The 20,528-nt window shown below is 34.2% G+C and overlaps 1 long non-coding RNA gene across 1 annotated transcript; it reads right to left on the bottom strand.

Annotated features, from left to right (window-relative positions):
- Nucleotides 1-2,089: 2,089 nt before the first annotated feature.
- On the bottom strand, nucleotides 2,090-18,134 carry LOC105115535 (uncharacterized). The gene is made up of 4 exons (XR_840361.1): nucleotides 17,579-18,134; nucleotides 11,751-11,752; nucleotides 10,470-10,475; nucleotides 2,090-2,102 (listed from the first exon to the last, which is right to left on the bottom strand). It is a non-coding gene; the product is annotated as an uncharacterized LOC105115535 (long non-coding RNA).
- Between the last annotated feature and the right edge of the window lie 2,394 nt (nucleotides 18,135-20,528).

Raw genomic sequence — 20,528 nt, 5'->3', positions numbered from 1 at the left:
TGAGCTTCAAGCCAAGTTTGCATCTTTAGCTAGAAAAGTCGAGGCACTAGAATTGAAAAAGAGTGGTCAATTAAAATTTGTTGAAAACATTGTGTGTCAAATCTGTGAAACAAATGAACAATCAACCAACGATTGTCCAACCTTGCCTTCTTTTAAGGAATGTCTCCATGAACAAGCCCATGCTTTAAACAGTTTCCAAAGGGTCAACCACAACCCATACTCACAAACATACAACCCTGGTTAGAGAAATCACCTAAATTTTAGTTGGAAGAGTGAGAACAACAATGCACAAACTTCACAACCACCATTTCAAGCACACCACAATTTCCAAAATTCTCATGGATATGCACCTCCTTGTGCTCCACCTTCTAGAAGAAATCTTGAGGAAATATTGCATGCATTCATTGAAAAGCAAGAGACAATCAATACTCAACTTGCTCAAAACATGACAGATTTTAAAGATACTCTTGCAAAATTAACGTCTGCTCTCAGTTTCCAAGAGAAAGGTAAGTTTCCATCTCAACCACAACAAAATCCCAAGGGGCAATACAATGCAAATGCAAGTAGTTCCGGAAGCCAACACATGGATCACGTCAAATCAGTCACTACTCTGCGCAGTGGTAAGGTTATTGAAAAACCCTCTGTTGAACCTTATGAGAAAGATGATGAGTCAATCTCTGAGGGTAAGGAAGGGGTTGAATTTGAAAATTGCAAAGAAAAGACTGATTCTCCGCCAGCACTTCCATTTCCTCAAGCCATGACCAAACAAAGGAAAGTCAATCACAACTCTGAAATTTTTGAAATTTTCAAACAGGTAAGGATCAATATACCTTTGCTGGATGCTATTAAACAGGTTCCTTCCTATGCTAAATTTTTGAAAGATCTATGCACTGTGAAGAGGAAACTGAATGTGAAAAAGAAAGCCTTTCTAGCCGAACAAGTAAGTGCTATTCTTCAAAACAATAATGCTTTGAAATATAAAGACCCTGGTTGTCCTACAATTTCTTGCTTTGTTGGAGAGCATAAAATTGAAAGAGCCTTACTTGATCTCGGTGCTAGTGTGAATTTACTTCCATATTCAGTTTTTCAGAGTCTCAATCTAGGTGAGTTAAAACCAACTTCTATAACTCTTTTACTTGCCGATAGATCTGTAAAAGTGCCTAGAGGAATAATTAAAGATGTGTTAGTACAAGTCGATAAATTCATTTATCCTGTGGATTTTATTGTCTTGGACACACAACCTGTTGAAGTATGTAATTCATTTCCTGTTATTTTAGGACGTCCATTTCTTGCAACTTCTAATGCATTGATTAATTGTAGGAATGGACTGATGAAGCTATCATTTGGAAACATGACATTGGAGATGAATATTTTCAACATTTGCAAGCAACCTAGAGATGATAATGATTTACAGGAAGTGGACTTTACTGAAAAATTAATTCATGATCAATTTCCAACCACTTCCAGTGAAATTGAGATTGATGAATCTGATGATTTGCAAATGATTTATTTTCAGGAAGAATCAAAGACAAGTAATTGGAGGCCATAAATTGAGGAATTGCCACCACGATCAATTAAGTCCATACCTTCAAGTGTTCAACCACCAAAACCTAATTTGAAGCCATTGCCATCCAATCTCAAATACTCATTTTTGGGAGAAAATGAAACTTTTCTGGTAATAATCTCTTCCAAACTTAATGCACATCAAGAAGGTAAGTTATTACAAACTCTGAAAATGCACAAAAATGCATTAGGATGGACCATAGCTGATATAAAAGGAATTAGTCCTTTGATTTGTACACATAGAATTTATTTAGAGGAAAATGCTAAACCCTCTAGAGAAATGCAACGAAGGCTAAATCCTAATATGAAAGAAGTAGTGAAAAATGAAGTCATTAAGCTTCTAGATAATGAAATCATTTATCCTATTTCTGACAGCAAATAGGTAAGTCCTACCCAAGTTGTACCCAAGAAGTCTGGAGTCACTGTGATAACAAATGAGAACAATGAGTTAATTCCCACTAGAACTGTTACTGGTTGGCGCATGTGCATTGACTATAGGAAACTTAATTCAATGACTAGAAAAGATCATTTTCCTTTACCTTTCATGGATCAAATCCTAGAAAGAGTTGCAGGTCATGAATTTTATTGTTTCCTAGATGGCTATTCGGGTTACTACCAAATTGAAATTGCATTGGAAGATCAAGAAAAGACTACTTTTACATGTCCATTTGGTACTTTTGCATATCGAAGGATGCCTTTTGGATTATGTAATGCACCAGCCACATTTCAAAGATGCATGCTTAGTATATTTAGTGATATGGTTGAACATTTTCTTGAGATTTTCATGGATGATTTTTCTATTTTTGGCGATTCATTTGATGATTGTTTGACTAACTTAGAAAAGGTTTTGACCAGGTGTGAAGAGAAGAATCTTGTGCTGAATTGGAAAAAATGCCATTTTATGGTAACAAACGGCATCGTACTTGGTCACATTGTTTCATCAAAGGAATTGAGGTTGACAAATCTAAAATCGAGTTAATTGCAAACTTGCCAACACCAAAATCTCTTAAAGACGTTAGATCATTCCTAGGACATGCTGGTTTTTATAGAAGGTTCATCAAAGATTTTAGTGTAATATCTAAGCCTTTAAGTAACCTTCTAACAAAGGATACTATTTTTGAATGGACTGAACATTGTGAAGAAGCCTTTGTTAAACTTAAAAACTTGCTTACTTGTGCTCCTATCATTCAACCTCCTGATTGGTCATTACCTTTTGAAATAATGTGTGATGCTAGTGATTATGCCGTAGGTGCTGTTTTGGGACAAAGAAAAGATAAGAAACCTTATGTAATTTACTATGCAAGTAAAACTTTAACTAGTGCTCAAACAAATTATACCACCACTGAAAAAGAATTACTTGCAGTAGTATTTGCATGTGAAAAATTCAGATCTTATCTTGTTGGCTCACCTGTTGTTGTTTTTAGTGATCATGCAGCATTGAAATATCTTCTTTCTAAGAAAGATTCTAAGGCTAGATTGGTACAATGGATTTTATTACTTCAAGAATTTGATATCACAATCAAAGATAAGAAAGGCAGCGAAAATGTTGTCGCAGATCACTTGTCAAGATTGACAACAGATTCGAAAGCTGACATCACACCAATCGATGACAACTTTCCCAATGAATCTTTACTTTCTATCTCTACAATGCCTTGGTTTGCTAATATTGTCAATTTTCTTATTTCAGGACAATTGCCAGCTCATTGGAGTACCCAAGATAAAAGAAAGTTCTTGAACGAAGTGAAGAACTTTTATTGGGATGATCCTTATTTATTCAAATATTGTCCTGATCAAATATTTCGAAGATGCATTCCTGACGATGAGGTAAGTAGTGTCATTAAATTTTGTCATTCTGAGGCATGTGGGGGCTATTTCTCGTCAAGAAAGACAACCACAAAAATCTTACAAAGTGGATTTTATTGGCCCACCATGTTCAAAGACTCACATGCATTCTACAAGTCTTGTGAAAATTGTCAAAAGTTGGGATCTATTTCAAGACGTCACATGATACCTTTAAATCCTATTATTGTCATTGAGATCTTTGACTGTTGGGGTATAGATTTTATGGGTCCATTCCCTCCATTATTTGGTTTCTTATACATATTAGTTGCAGTAGATTATGTTTCAAAATGGATAGAGGCAATTCCAAGTCGAAACAATGATCACAAAACAATGATAAAGTTTTTGAAAGAAAATATTTTGAGTCGATTTGGAATCGCTCGAGCCATAATAAGTGATGGTGGAACACATTTCTGCAACAAGCCATTTGAGTCTTTAATGAAAAAAATATGGAATCACACACAAAGTTGCCACCCCTTATCACCCTCAAACAAGTGGACAAGTAGAGCTTGCTAATAGGGAGATCAAACATATTTTGGAGAAAATAGTGAACCCTAATAGGAAAGACTGGTCTTTAAGACTTAATGATGCACTTTGGGCTTATCGAACTGCTTATAAAACATCATTAGGTATGTCACCTTATAGACTAGTCTATGGAAAGCCTTGTCACTTGCCTGTGGAACTTGAACATAAAGCTTATTGGGCTATTAAAGCTTTCAATTCAAATCTGGATGATGCTAGTCAACTGCGAAAATTACAAATAAATGAGCTTGAGGAAATAAGAAATGATGCATATGAAAATTCAAGAATTCATAAAGCAAGAATTAAAGAGTTTCATGACAAGAAAATACTGAGAAAAACATTCAATGTTGGTCAAAAAGTCTTGCTTTATAATTCTCGACTGCATTTATTTCCTGGAAAATTAAGATCAAGATGGAGCGGTCCTTTTATTGTGAAACATGTGTATCCATATGGGGCCTATGACATCGAGAATCCAAATAATGACAATGTTTTCAAGGTAAATGGACATCGTCTGAAAGTTTACATTGACAATTTTTCAGTTGAACATGACTCTATTGAATTGGGTGATCCTGTATATAAAGATTGATTTTTTTTTCTTTTTGGGTGATGTTTGCTAGTTTCTCTCACCCCGGTCAAATGGCGGATAACGGTACTCCGTGACTTAAGTCGGTTCTTTCAGTTTCCCACAATAACTGATATCTGTGTATATATTTGTGCAATTCTTTGAATCTCTCTTCCAATTCTCATTTGAAAATGGACACTAATCTTGAAAAATTGAAAAATTATTTTCCCGCTCTATCTCAAAATGCGATTACAAAAATTTACCGTGCTAGATGTGCAAGATTGAGATTGTTAATGAATCATGGAATTCCTGAAGATATTCGCTGGTTGATTGAAGCAAAGGTCCGATTATCAGGTGAGTCCTCTAATTTCTTTATTTCACACATGCCTGGAACAGGTAAAAGCACTTTTGCAAAGAAACGTCGTGCAAAACGACTAGAAGTCTGTCATCGATGTGCTAGATGGACTTGTAATACACAATGTCGTTCTTTAGGAATGGTATCTATAAACCGTGAAGATAAAATACAATTCATTAAGGATGGCCTGAGTAAGGAGTCTTTAGATAATCTTTTATGGACTCTTGAGACGCATCCTAGTGGAGATATGCATCGTGTAATTCATGATTTATGGCCACTATTTCATAAAGAACATGATCGACTTAGTCTTGGGAATCTGACTAAAAAAGACCCTGTTTGCCAGTTTTTAAGAAAACTGGATGGGAAGCCTATCCCCGACCCATAGAGGGCGTTTAAGCCGTTCTTGGATGTAAAACCAAGGGAAGATGTGAGCCACAATCACAACTACCTGTACATACACATGCTTTTTCAAAAGTAAATAAATAAATAAATAAATAAAAAGAGAGAGAGAGAGTGTGAGACTCCAGCTGGTCTCCATATAGGTGGTATGATTGCCCTTTGATTGTGCATCAAAAGTGTCATTAAGTCTCTTATTTTACATATGTTTTTATTGTTTTTATTTGGTTTTTTTTTATAATAATTGATGTGCTTTTCAGTAATGAAGTTTGTTTTAATGTTTCGATAGGTTTTTGGAGCTTAAATGAATTAATTCAGGAAATTCAACGTCGGAATTCAGAACAAAGAATTGAAGAGACATTTAGTTGAAGATTGAAGCAAATCTTGGTTATAATAAGTGCTCCAAATTTGTCCCAAAAATCAATTCTATTCCAATTCTAGAAAAGAATATCATATGATCTATTTTAAGCCCAAACTTGCCTTATGTTGTGTGCAAACTTCAACCATTAAACACTCAAGGTTTCAATGTCAATCTTAGCCCAAATAATAGGTATATTTGTATACTTATTTGATGCTTAAATTCAGCCCTAAATCAGCCCCAAATCAACCTTCAAATCAGCCCAAACACAATTCATGATCTTACATGTCCACACAACAACAATTGATTTATTTTGGGTAATCCATTGATCCAAGAAGGCAAGCACATGGATGGAAAGCTGGAGGGGACATTTTTACATTATTTTGGGTCAAAAAGAAGAAAGAGATAGCTCATAAATGAGGAAGAAAAACGTGCACCAAAGTGGTTGCAAAGTTGTCCTGATTTGATTTTTCAGAACACCTTTTGGTGTTTTACCCATAACTTTTGACTCAGGTGTCCAAATGCGCTGTTCTTTAATGATCTGGAAAGGTGACGAAATTTCCTATAAATACGTCTCTAATAGACTTTTACAGAGGAGGCTTCTAGGAGGGTCAAATTGCTGTCCAAAGTTAGAGTTAGATTTGTGTCTGAATTTTTTCTGAAATTGTGTTGTGTTCTTCTTTATAGATTTTGGTTCTTTAGTTTGTGAAACTTATTATTTCAGTTTAATTCAAGTTATTTCATATTTATTGAAGTGTTCTTATATATAATCATGGTTGGCTAAACTCTTTCTTGGATCCAAATCAAGGATAATGGTGATTGAGGTGAGTTCTTTAGGATATGAATGAATCTTAATGTTTATATTCTCATTTTCTTCATGAATGATTTATTATTGCAAAGAAATTTTAGAAATCATTTAGGTAATGTTATAATCTTGAATTTTTATGCACAAACTTTAGTTTTGGTATAGAGATTGCTTGATTCAATGTCTTACTTAATATGAAAGTACTTGTTCATTCTTAAGCAATAATCAATCTTCATCTTTCTAAACTTCATTGTAATATCTTTCGATCTAATATCACCATCGTTGATATTAGGTTGAGTTATCTTATATATGTTGAAGGAATCACCAATACATCACCATTAAAATTGATTTGGACCAAGACTTACTTTTTCTTGTCATTTAAAATCTATTTACACTTTTTCATCTTTGAAAACAAATCCATCAATTATTTTCAACCAAGTTATTATTAATTTAATTTCTCTTGAGTTTTTTTTTTGTTACCTAGCTTAATTTCCAGATCTAGCTCTCTGTGGATATGACCTCAATCTTACCGAGTTAATTGCTACATCGCACACTCGTGCACTTGCGAGTTAAAACAAGCCGATCATAAAAAGCGGTCAAGCAATTTTGGCGCCATTGCCGGGGAGCTAGCAAGCAAAGGTAACAAATTTAGATTTGATTATTGGAAAAAAACAAAAAAAATCATATATAAAAAATCAATTGGCTAGTTTTACCGCCTCAAAAAAATTGAAAAAAAAAATCAAATGGCTGGTTTTACCGCCTTAAAAAATTGACCTCATCTTTTCGGATATTGGACTGTTGGACTACTAATTGTTAGCTTTTGTTTGGTTCAACCATTTTTCTTTTGATGTTTATTCTAATTAGTTTATAATATTTATTGTTTATATTGTAAGGCTGGTTTTACCGCCTCTTGTTTATTTTATTTTATCTAGTTGTATTGTTATTATTTTTTTTTTTGTACTTGGCTGGTATTACCGCCTTTTGTTTATTTTATTATTTTTTTTATTGTGATTATTTTTCTTATATTTATTGTTTGAAGTACTTGGCTGGTATTACCGCCTCTTTATTCATGCTTGTTATAATTGTCTTTTAATGTTTATTATTGTTAATATTGCTTATTAGTTGAAGTGTGAATTTTCTAATTTGTTGTATTTTTATTTTTGAGCTATTACTTTATCTTTTACATTTCATTTACTTTTATTTGCAATCTTCTTTTTCTTTTTTTTTCCCTTTCTTTTCATATTCATATAATTGTTATATTATTATTATTTTTTTCATCATGGCTAATGTTGAAGATATAGAGGGTGAAGGGAGTGTTCAAGGCAATGGACCTCCACAATTCAATGATCAACCTAATTTTCGAACTCTTAGAGAGTATCTTCACCCAGCTAGACAAAGTACACCTTCGTGTATTATCTTGCCTCTAAACCAATAAGCTTTCAATTTGAAACCAGGCATGATCCAACTTCTTCCCACATATCATGGTATGGATTCTGAAAATCCATATATACACATTAAGGACTTTGAAGAGGTATGTAATACTTTTATTGATAGAACATGCACTGAAGAAACACCATTTCTCATTCAAGTGGGAAGTTTTAATTGAAAGAGACTGATGATCTCAATGCTAGATTAGCCTCATTGGCTAGGAAAGTAGAGTCTCTTGAGATTAAAAAAGTGCATGTCATGAGTGAACAACAAGAGGAAAGTTGTGTTGTTTGTGAGAGCAAAGGGCATAAGACAACTGAGTGTCCTACCATTCCAGCCTTCAAGGAAGTGCTATATGGCCAAACTTCTGATTCAAGTAATGTTAAAAAGCCATTTCCAAACCAAGTAGGCAATCCCTACTCTGAAACCTATAATCCTGGATGGAGGAACCACCCAGATTTTGGATGGAGAAATGAGGGCTCTTCAGTACCTCAAACATTTCAACCTCCACCCCAACCATTTCATGCTCCCACACATAACACATACCAACCACCTCATAAGAGATCCCTAGAGGATACTCTTCAACAATTCATGCAAACGCAAGGAGGAATCAACAACCAAGCTTACGAATTCCAAGACCAGACCAATAGGACCTTAGATGACATTCGAAGTCAACTAACTAAGTTGACTCAATCACTAAGCATTCAAGAGAAGGGAAAAATCCCAGCTCAAGCAATGCCCAATCCTAGAGGTCAGGTACACATGAGTGAATCCTCACCTAGTGAACCTTTAAACCATGAACAAGTCCAAGCAATCACTACCCTTAGAAGTGGAAAGATTGTTGACAAAGGTATAGGTTTTAGGATTCCTAAAGGTATTGTGGAGGAGAAATCTAGGGAAAGTGAAGAGGGAATCAAAACACAAGTGACAAATGAGAGTTTGAGTGACAAAGAAGGTGAGATAAATGAGAAAGAGATGAGTGAGAAAGGAGATGATTCAAGAAAAATTGGAGTCAAAGTGAGTGATTTAGAATTTGTTCCTAGAGCACCATTTCCACAAAGGTTAGGGAAACCTAAACAAGATCTTATGAACTCAGAAATCTATGAATTGTTCAAACAAGTGAAAGTCAATATTCCACTCCTTAATGCAATTAAACAAGTTCCATCTTATGCAAAGTTTCTTAAGGATTTATGCACAGTCAAAAGGAGATTGAATGTGAAAGAAAGAGCTTTTCTGACTGAACATGCTAGTGCCATCATCCAGTTTAAGACCCCTCCCAAATACAAAGATCCTGGTTGTCCTACCATTTCATGCATTATTGGAAGTCATAAGATAGATCAAGCTTCGTTGGATTTAGGAGCAAGTGTGAATTTAATACCCTACACTGTTTACGAACAATTAGGTTTAGGTGAAATCAAGCCTACTCAAATCACCCTTCAATTAGCTGATAAGTCAATCAAGATTCCCAGGGGTATAGTTGAGGATGTGTTGGTCCAAGTAGATAAATTCTACTTTCCTGTTGATTTTGTAGTGTTAGATACCGCACCAATTCAAGGTTCTAATGCTCCCATCCCAGTCATTTTAGGGAGACCTTTCCTAGCTACATCCAATGCCTTAATTAACTGTAGGAATGGGGTGATGAAATTATCTTTTGGGAATATGACTGTGGAGATGAACATATTCAATGTCTCCAAACAAATTGGGGAACATGAGGACATTAGAGAGGTAGATTTTATCCAAACAGTTTGTCAAGAACACTTTGAGAGAGTGTGGATCAAAGATCCATTGGAGAGAACTTTAATTCATGATGAAAGATTTTGTTCTTTGGAATATGTTGATGAGGAAGTAAGAGAACTCGAGACTTATCTAGATCCAATGCCTATTATGTCAATAGGTCAATGGACCCCATTGTTTGAGCCTTTGATTTCACCCCATGTGAAAGTTGAGGCATCTCTTGTCCAGCCTTATAAACCAGAAAGGAAGCCTTTACCGAGTGATCTTAAGTATGCATTTCTAGGGGAAGATGAATCATATCCTATTGTGATCTCATCAAAACTTAGCATAGAGCAAGAACAAAAACTTTTGAGAGTGGTGAGAAAACACAAGAAAGCAATTGGGTGGAAAATTACTGACTTGAAAGGAATTAGCCCTCTTTTATGTACACATAGAATCTATCTTGAAGAAGAGGCTCAATCTGTGAGGCAAATGCAAAGACGATTGAACCCAAACATGAAGGAAGTAGTGAGAGGTGAAGTGCTTAAGCTACTTGATGCAGGTATCATTTACCCTATTGCAAACTCAAAATGGGTTAGTCCAACCCAAGTTGTCCCAAAAAAATCTGGAGTCACGGTAGTGAAGAATGAAAATAATGAGCTGGTACCAACTAGAATCCAAACTGGATGGCGTATGTGCATTGATTATCGTAAATTGAACATGGTGACTAGGAAGGACCATTTTCCGCTTCCATTTATAGACCAAGTGCTTGAAAGAGTAGCTGGAAGAGCTTTCTATTGTTTTCTTGATGGATACTCAAGTTACAACCAAATTGAGATTTCTTTAGAAGACCAAGAAAAAACCATTTTCACTTGTCCTTTTGGTACATATGCTTATAGAAGAATGCCTTTTGGTTTGTGTAATGCACCAGCCACTTTTCAAAGGTGTATGATGAGTATCTTTAGTGACATGGTGGAAAATTTTTTGGAAGTTTTCATGTATGATTTTTCAGTTTATGGGGATTCTTATGAGTTGTGTCTAATGCATTTAGAAAAAGTCCTTGAAAGATGTGAAGAGAGCAATCTTGTACTCAATTGGGAGAAATGTCATTTTATGGTGACACATGGCATTGTCTTAGGTCACATTGTCTCTTCAAAAGGAATAGAGGTAGATAAGTCAAAAGTGGAAATCATTCAAAAATTACCTACCCCTAGGACTGTGAAAGATGTGAGATCCTTTTTAGGACATGCTGGTTTTTATCGAAGATTCATTCATTTTTTTAGTACCATTGCCAAACCATTGTGTAACTTGTTGTCACAAGATGTCCAATTTGATTGGACATCAAAATGTCAAGAAGCTTTTGAAAAGCTTAAAGGGTTGTTGACAACTGCACCAATCATGCAAGCTCCTGATTGGTCTTTACCATTTGAACTGATGTGTGATGCTAGTGATTTTGCGGTTGGGGCTGTTTTAGGGCAAAGAAAAGACAAGAAACCTCATGTCATATATTATGCTAGCAAGACTTTGAATAATGCTCAATTGAATTACACTACAACTGAAAAAGAACTCTTAGCTGTGATCTTTGCATTAGACAAGTTTAGGTCTTATTTGGTTGGATCTCTTGTTATTGTTTTCACTGATCATGCAGCATTGAAATATTTGCTCACAAAACAAGATGCCAAGCCACATTTGATTCGATGGATCCTCCTACTCCAAGAGTTTAACCTGGAAATTCGAGATAAAAAGGGAGTAGAGAATGTAGTGGCTGATCATTTGTCTCGTCTTTCAAGCTATGAGACCATAATTGATGAATCTCCAATAAATGAACTCTTTGCTGATGAAAATTTATTTTGTGCAGGTACTGTCTCCTACATTGGTTCTCCATGGTATGCTGACATAGCAAATTACCTAGCCACAAGTCAGATTCCTTCTCATTGGTCTAAACTTGACAAACAAAAATTCTTGCGCAATGTGCGCACCTTTTTTTAGGATGACCCCTACCTATTTAAATACTGTCCTGACCAAATTATTAGGCGGTGCATCCCTGATCATGAAATTTCAAGTGTCATTAATTTTTGTCATGCATTAGCTTGTGGTGGGCATTTCTCTTCCAAGAAAACCATTGCCAAAATCTTGCAGTGTGGTTTTTATTGGCCCACCATGTTTAAAGATGTTCATGCCTTCTGTGTTGCATGTGACCGATGCCAACGCCTAGGTAGCCTCACTAGGCGTAACATGATGCCCCTTAACCCCATCCTTGTTTTGGAAATATTTGATTGTTGGGGGATTGAATTCATGGGACCTTTTCCAAGTTCATTTGGTTACCAATTCATCCTTGTAGCTGTTGATTATGTGTCTAAATGGGTGGAGGCCATTGCATCTCGAACCAATGACCATCGAGTTGTGGTCAAATTCTTGAAAGAAAATATTTTCTCTCGTTTTGGCATGCCCCAGGCTATGATTAGTGATGGGGAAAAACATTTTTGTAACAAACCCGTTGGGATTTTAATGAGAAAATATGGTGTAATTCACAAGGTCAGTACCCCCTATCACCCACAAACTAGTGGCCAAGCTGAGTTGGCAAATAGGGAGATCAAGAACATTTTAGAGAAAACAGTCAATCCAAACCGTAAAGATTGGTCCCTACAACTAGTTGATGCTTTGTGGGCATATCGCACTGCTTATAAGACCTCTTTAGGAATGTCTCCTTATAGGCTAGTTTATGGAAAGCCTTGTCATCTCCCTATTGAGATTGAGCACCATGCATATTGGGCCATTCGGCAATTCAATGACAATGAAAATGAGGTTGGCAAAAATAGAAAGCTTCAATTGGATGAATTAGAGGAGTTGAGAAATGATGCATTTGAAAATGCAAAAATTTCAAAACATAAGATGAAAACTTTGCATGATAAACATATTCTTAGAAAATCCGTTCATGTTGGTTAAAAGGTTCTCTTGTATAATTCACGATTACATCTCTTTCCTGGGAAGTTTAGGACAAAATGGATTGGTCCATTTGTGATTAAATCCATCTCTGAGCATGGTGCATTTGAGGTAGAAAATCCCAAGAATGGAAATATTTTCAAAGTAAATGGTCATTGATTGAAACCTTATCTTGAAAACGTTGTGGCTGAAGTTGAGACATTGGATCTTGAAGATCCAATACCATTGTAGTATCAGAAGTAATGAGTTTTTTATTTTTATTTTTATTTTTTTCTTCTTTCTTCCATCTCTTATATTTTCTTGTTCATGCATTCGGGACAATGCATTATTTTAAGTTGGGGGGTGTGAGGTTTTTTATTTTCAAAAAAAAAAAAAAACATCAATGTTTTCTTTTAGTTGTGATATGCAGATTAAAAAAAAAAATCAAGCAAGAAGTCAGCTCATGCCCAATTCAATCAGACATTCATCCTTGAAAACAGAAGGGGAGTAACAATTTTCTAATCTTTATACTTTTCTTCTCTTTCTCTTTTACATTGAGGATAATGTAAAACTTAATTTTAGATATTTCATTATGTTGAATGCTTGAGATAACCATGCTTCTTAAAAAAAAAAAAACTTGCATTCGTATGTGAATGAGACTTGTTTAGGATCATCATTATATTTTTGGATTCATTATTATGTTGAACATTGCATGCTTTAATTTGGGATAGATAATATCTTATAAAGCAAGATATAGCATACTTTTTTTTAAGATTACTGAAGTACATCTTTCCTTGTAAAAGTTGTGTGAGTTGTGTGATTATGCATGAAAGATGAGTATGATGCTTTACTTATGATTATCCCTTTTGATCCAGTCCTAAACAAGGTTTAAGTAAATAGAGTAATAATTATTACACAAATAAATAAATAAATGTGTACAAAGTTCTATCTACTCCAATGTTTTGAGTTGCTCAGTAACTAGGGGTATTCATCACAAATGTTTATCTTTACGTCAAACGACAGCTTAAAATATGAGTATGCAAAGCACTTTAAGTTTGTGACTTTGTGAGTAACCGGGTGCATTCATCACAAATGTTTGTATTCGCGTCAAAAGGGAAGTGACTACTTAAAGACAAAGAATAAATCATATCTTCAAAAAAAAAAAAAACAAAGAAAGAAAAAAAGAAAGAAAAAAAATATATAGATATTTCTCTAGTTTGCTACCTTGTTTGTGTTGGTGAGAAGGGAAGATTACAAGTTGAGTTTTCGTATGAATCAATTATGTTGGTTGCACGATAAATATGACTGAATTTGGAAATTTTGTATGGATGTTTGATTTAGAGAATGTGAGTATGCTTATTTTTCTTTATTTGCTATTGTGTACACTAAGTTAAAGATACCAATGTTTGCATGATAGGTCCTTCAAGTGTGATGAATCGAGCCTAATTAGGATTGTTATTATTCTTTTTATTTCAAAGGTTTTATGTTTTGTTTTGCTTGAGGACTAGCAAAATCTAAGTTGGGGGGTGTGATTATGCATCAAAAGTGTCATTAAGTCTCTTATTTTACATATATATTTATTGTTTTTATTTGGTTTTTTTTATAATAATTGATGTGCTTTTCAGTAATGAAGTTTGTTTTAATGTTTCGATAGGTTTTGGAGCTTAAATGAATTAATTCAGGAAATTCAACGTCGGAATTCAGAACAAAGAATTGAAGAGACATTTAGTTGAAGATTGAAGCAAATCTTGGTTCAAATAAGTGCTCCAAATTTGTCCCAAAAATCAATTCTATTCCAATTCTAAAAAAGAATATCATATGATCTATTTTAAGCCCAAACTTGCCTTATGTTGTGTGCAAACTTCAACCATTAAACACTCAAGGTTTCAATGTCAATCTTAGCCCAAATAATAGGTATATTTGTATACTTATTCGATGCTTAAATTCAGCCCCAAATCAGCCCCAAATCAACCTTCAAATCAGCCCAAACACAATCCATGATCTTACATGTCCACACAACAACAATTGATTTATTTTGGGTAATCCATTGATCCAAGAAGGCAAGCACATGGATGGAAAGCTGGAGGGGATATTTTTACATTATTTTGGGTCAAAAAGAAGAAAGAGATAGCTCATAAATGAGGAAGAAAAACGTGCACCAAAGTGGTTGCAAAGCTGTCCTGATTTGATGTTTCAGAACACCTTTCGGTGTTTTGCCCATAACGTTTGACTTAGGTGTCCAAATGAGCTTTTATTTAATGATCTGGAAAGGTGACAAAATTTTCTATAAATATGTCTCTAATAGACTTTTCCAGAGGAGGCTTCTAAGAGGGTCAAATTTCTGTCCAAAGTTAGAGTCAGATTTGTGTCCGAATTTTTTCTGAAATTGTGTTGTGTTCTTCTTTATAGATTTCGGTTCTTTAGTTTGTAAAACTTATTATTTCAGTTTAATTCAAGTTATTTCATGTTTATTGAAGTGTTCTTATATATAATCATGGTTGGCTAAACTCTTTCTTGGATCCAAATCAAGGATAATAGTGATTGAGGTGAGTTCTTTAGGATATGAATGAATCTTAATGTTTATCTTCTCGTTTTATTCATGAATGATTTATTATTGCAAAGAAATTTTAGAAATCATTTAGGTAATGTTATAATCTTGAATTTTTATGCACAAACTTTAGTTTTGGTATAGAGATTGCTTGATTCAATGTCTTACTTAATATGAAAGTACTTGTTCATTCTTAAGCAATAATCAATCTTCATCTTTCTAAACTTCATTGTAATATCTTCTGATCTAATATCACCATCGTTGATATTAGGTTGAGTTATCTTATATATGTTGAAGAAATCACCAATACATCACCATTAAAATTGATTTGGACCAAGACTTACTTTTTCTTGTCATTTAAAATCTATTTACACTTTTTCATCTTTGAAAACAAATCCATCAATTATTTTCAACCAAGTTATTGTTAATTTAATTTCTCTTGAGTTTTTTTTTGTTACCTAGCTTAATTTCCAGATCTAGCTCTCTGTGGATATGACCTCGATCTTACCGAGTTAATTGCTATATCGCACACTCGTGCACTTGCGAGCTAAAACAAGCCGATCATAAAAAGCGGTCAAGCAGATAACTAATTATTGAGTAGGTGACCACCTCTTGACTTGGTGACAACTTTTATCTTCTAGTCTAAACAAAACATTATTGCTAACATCGTACTTTGAACAAACGTTCTTCATAAAAGTTCTAGGCATTTGTCTCCTCTTTCTAACAAAAATAAGAATGAGCTCATTTGAACTTCTAGAACTTGAGATATAGGTTGAACACTATACAGTGTCTAGGTTATAGGACAGATTCTGACTTTTCCTTTGTTGCTACAATTTGAACTTCAAAACGACTCTTTTGATTCTTGGACTCTTCATGAAAGTTTTAGGCCAATGTTTTAGCTTTCCATCCATATAAAGCAAACCTAAATCTAAGTTCTACAACTCCGTTTATAATATAATAACTAAATGGTGTTCCAGTTTGAATTGAACCAGTATCTCTTTTTTCAGTTTGAATTGAACTAGTATCTCTTTTTAAAGCTTAGCTCTCTCTTTGTCATTTCACTTTCAATAGGTAAACACATCAATCAATCCTTTAAATTGTGAGATATGTCTGCATTCAAAATTAGCATTTACCATAAATTAAAGATATCTTATAAAACATGCACTTTTAAGTACTAATCACCCCTCAACCAGCTTATTACTAGTCCTTAGTAATAAAAGTGTTAAAACAATTTGCGACATTTAAAAGCAAGACATTCATCATTTAACTTCCATTAATCTATCCAAATAAATAAATTCTCTTTAAATTTATATATTTGCTTCATACTTCTTAAAAAAATATTAATAAACCTTCTTTTTATGTGGTCAATGTATGAAAACATAGATTATTGGGCTTTTCTTGGAAAACAAATAATATTATGTTCTAATGTTTTTCTAATGTTAACTCCATTGGGTTGAGATTACTATTATTATCTCTTTTTCTTTATTATTATTATTATTATTATTTTGAAAATAAAACATAATTTATCTTTAACCCATGTAGTAAGCTTTAGGTTAATAACTCTCAAACTAGTTGGTCTTAGGACATTAGGTGTTAAGACACCCTTTCGAGCTTTGTAACTCGAGTTGCAGATACTAATATGTAGATAGTGCAATGTATGATTTCCTTTAGCTTTTCTCCCCAACCTATATGACAAACTTTAGGCCAATAGCTCCTAAGTCAGTTGACTTCAGGGTATTAGGTGTTAAAACACCTCTTCAGCCTTAGTTGCTTAAGTCAAGCACACTTAGAAACCACACTTATCTACTTTTTTATTTATTCATTTTATTATCGATTTGTTTTTGTTTTTGTTGTTGTTTTGTTTTTTTTTCAAATTATATATTATCTATTTCCCTTAGTTGTAGTCTTTAACCAAAGAACATAAATAATGTAATATTCCAATATGCAACCCACAATCATATATTGAAGTGTGTGTGTGAAAATGAAAGTTTAAGAATACTTGTTGTTGTTACCTAATTTTTGACCCACCTATTTGATAAAAGTTTTAAAAAAATCCAAAAATAGAGAAAGATAAAAAAAATCCAAAAAAAATACGTTTTTAATATATTTGTATCGTTTTTAGTATTTTCAGCATCGTCTCAAGAGAATTTAATTTTTTAAAGGTCTTTTGAAAGCATTCGACTTTTCACGCATCATTTTTAAAATCCTTGATTCTCATTAAGTAGACGTTCATATTGCTCATTTTCAAAAAAATACAAGAAAAATCAAAATTTACAAAAAAAAAGTTGAGGGACCAATTTTGAGGCCTAAACACCTTTAAATATAGGTCCACAACTCAAAACATGAGGGGGGAGGGTAAATTTGAATATTTAGGAGGGAGGCAACACAAAAAACAAAACCCTAAAAAAAAAGTAGAACTTTTTCTTCTCCCTCACATAAAGGAGCTACCGCCCCCCCCACCCTTTTGATTTTTTTTTTCTTCTCCCTCAACCATCCACAGTCAATCTTCCCCCCCTCACTAGACTGACCCCAGTCTTCTCCCCTCAACTGCAAGCCTCACTTTCAACTACAAGATAGCCCCCTCATCTCCATCCCATTGTTCCCTTCCAGCACCAAACCTTCCCTTTCGGGCAACATAGACAGAGATCAGCTTCTACACCTCCCCACAACAGCCAGCCACTACATTTTTCTTAGTTGATTTTTGCCACCAACAGCAGCAGCGCCGTCCTCACCAGTGAGCCAGCAGCCCACACATGGCAGTGCTGGGGCAACACTCTTCTTCATCTTCTACAAACAGCATCCTACTCGCCTCCTCACTCTACCAGCACCCGCAGACCCAACAGCCTCCAGCAGCGGCCCAAACACAGCGGCATCTACAGATCATCAGCCATCCTTCCTCCTCCTGCCAACTACCCAAAACGGAGGGGAAGACAAAAAAAACCCATAGAAGAGCTGATCTGCAATGAAGCAGATCTAAAGGAGAAGAGAGAGAGGTAGATCTAAAAACCATGAAAGAAGATTAAAACAATTTGCCGGTTGTGTTTTTTTTGGTATTTTGCAGGTCACTACCGGCAAGGAGGGGAAGAAGAGAGGAAGCCATGACTAACCCTCTTGCTCGCCTGGGTTTTCTTGCGATGGCATATGGAGGAGACGCGCCACCATTGTTCCTGCAGTTGCAGAAGGCCTTCCTTATAATTTCTAGAGTTTTTAGGGCTATTTTGTAAATTTTAAATTGTTTAATGTATTTTTGTTTAGTTTTGAATTTTTATAATTTGTAGTGTAGATGTAACAAAAAAAAAAGAAAAAGAAAAGAAAAGTATAGTGAAAGTGAATGTGTTGTCTGTATTTGTTTATGAATGTTTTTTTTTAATGATAAAATTACAAAGAATAAAGAAGAATTTAATATTTTGATTTGGTCACAGTTATAGATTATGAACTTACACATAAGTTCTATTTCTAATACTCGATGAAAAGATTAAATTTTTAAAACTTCTTTAATACATTAAAGCCACGAAGCAGCTTACCTCAGGTAAGGTGCATTGAGGGTGCTAATACCTTCCCTAACCATAACCAGTCCTTTACCCATGAATCTCTAACAAAACCAGTACATTAGCTTTCCTAGTAACCCTCAATTAAATACTAGGTGGCGACTCCTAATGAATCAAAGCAAATGAGATGGAAAATCACCAACCAGATGTCACGCAGGTGACGTGCAACAGAATGGCAACTTCACTGGGGAAGGTGTTGTTTCTTACAATATTAGATTGAGCTTTATGTATTTGATGTGTTTAAGTTTTTGCTTTTTTATCCCTTTTTTGTTAATGTGTTTTCCATGTATTCTGTAGAATTGTCTCATGCATCATATTTTTTAATTTTTGAAAGCACACACAAGCTTTAGGTTAGGTGGGGTGATTAGTACTTAAAAGTGCATTTTTATCATGGTTTTATATCATCATTTTGCACTTGAAATATCAATAACTCCTTAACTAAAATATGTTTTATAATAATGTATCTAATAATATAAGATACCTATAATTTATGGTAAATATCTATTTTTAATGCAGGCCTATCACATAAATGAAAGGATTGATTGATGACTTGAAGAACTTAAATTGCAAGGATAAAGAGATGGCCAAACTTAGAAAAGAGATGTCGGTGCAATCCAAACCGGAACACTGTTCGGTAATTGGGTCATATCTAGAGCTATATATCTCAGATTTAGGTCCAATTTATATGGATGGAAAGGTAAGACATAGGCCTACAACTTTCATATGGAGCCCAAGATCTAAAAAGGCCATTATCAAGTCCAAATTGTAGCAACAACAAAGAAGCCCGAATCTGTCTTCCAGCCCGAGCACTGTTCGGTATTTTGGCCATATCTAGAGTTCTAGAAGTCCAAATGAGCTGAAGTTTTTACACAAGAAAGCTGAGACAATTGCCTACAACTTTCATGTTTACAACTGGCTCCAATTTTGACGTTATCAATGACGTTTTGGGCAGACAAGAGAAGATAAGGATTGTCACCAAGTCAAAAGTTGGTCACCCACTTATCAATTAGTCATCAAATCAATAGTTCCCATTTTTGGCCTATAAAAGGAGGCATTTGCCATGCATTTAGGCATCTTGATTTCCAGATCAAGATCATGCTCTTCCTTTCTCTCTTTGTATTTTTTATGCTTTGTTTTCATTAATATTAAGTTTATGCCTTTCATTTCCTTTCCTTTACTTAGTTAACTTTTATGTTCTTATTTTGTTTATCTATTTTGCTTTCTTTCATTATGTCTAGCTAAGTTAATTATGTCAAGGTGAAAAGGTTACACTAATGGTGTAAGAATAAGTATAATGTAAACTTAATATGGACTTTAATGTTTGATACTAACATGTTTTATATTTGCTATCTTGTTCACTCTTTAATACTTTGCTTGTTAAATGACTAATCTTGATTTATGTTATATAACACTTGGTACAACAAATGCTTGGCACTTTCATAGCCCATAATGTATGGTATAACCGACACCTGAGCTATGAAAGGAACTTGATTTGTTGTTAACATAAGTTATAATCATGAATGCTTGACGAGATTTACAAGTATTAGCATTAATTGAATAAGATGACTAATGTAATCATGTTAACAATATATAATCTGATTGGAACCTCCTTTGTGTGTGGTTTCCAATTCAATAATAAGAGTTTATACTATACTTGTTTGATATACCATTAGTGGAACCTCTAACCTTGACATTTGTTATTATCATTGTTTAATCGTTACATTAATATTCCATCTCAAAGTTCTCATCATCTTCTTCTTCTTCTCTTTCTTTATTATTATTATTATTATTACTACTACTACTACTACTACTACTACTACTACTACTACTACTACTACTACTACTACTACTACTACTACTACTACTACTACTACTACTACTACTACTACTACTACTACTACTACTACTACTACTACTACTACTACTACTACTACTACTACTACTACTACTACTACTACTACTACTACTA

This window comes from Populus euphratica, unplaced genomic scaffold (genome assembly GCF_000495115.2).
Source record: "Populus euphratica unplaced genomic scaffold, PopEup_1.0 scaffold730.1, whole genome shotgun sequence".
NCBI classification, from domain to species: Eukaryota; Viridiplantae; Streptophyta; class Magnoliopsida; order Malpighiales; family Salicaceae; genus Populus; species Populus euphratica.
This window is presented reverse-complemented; position numbering and strand designations above follow the sequence as displayed.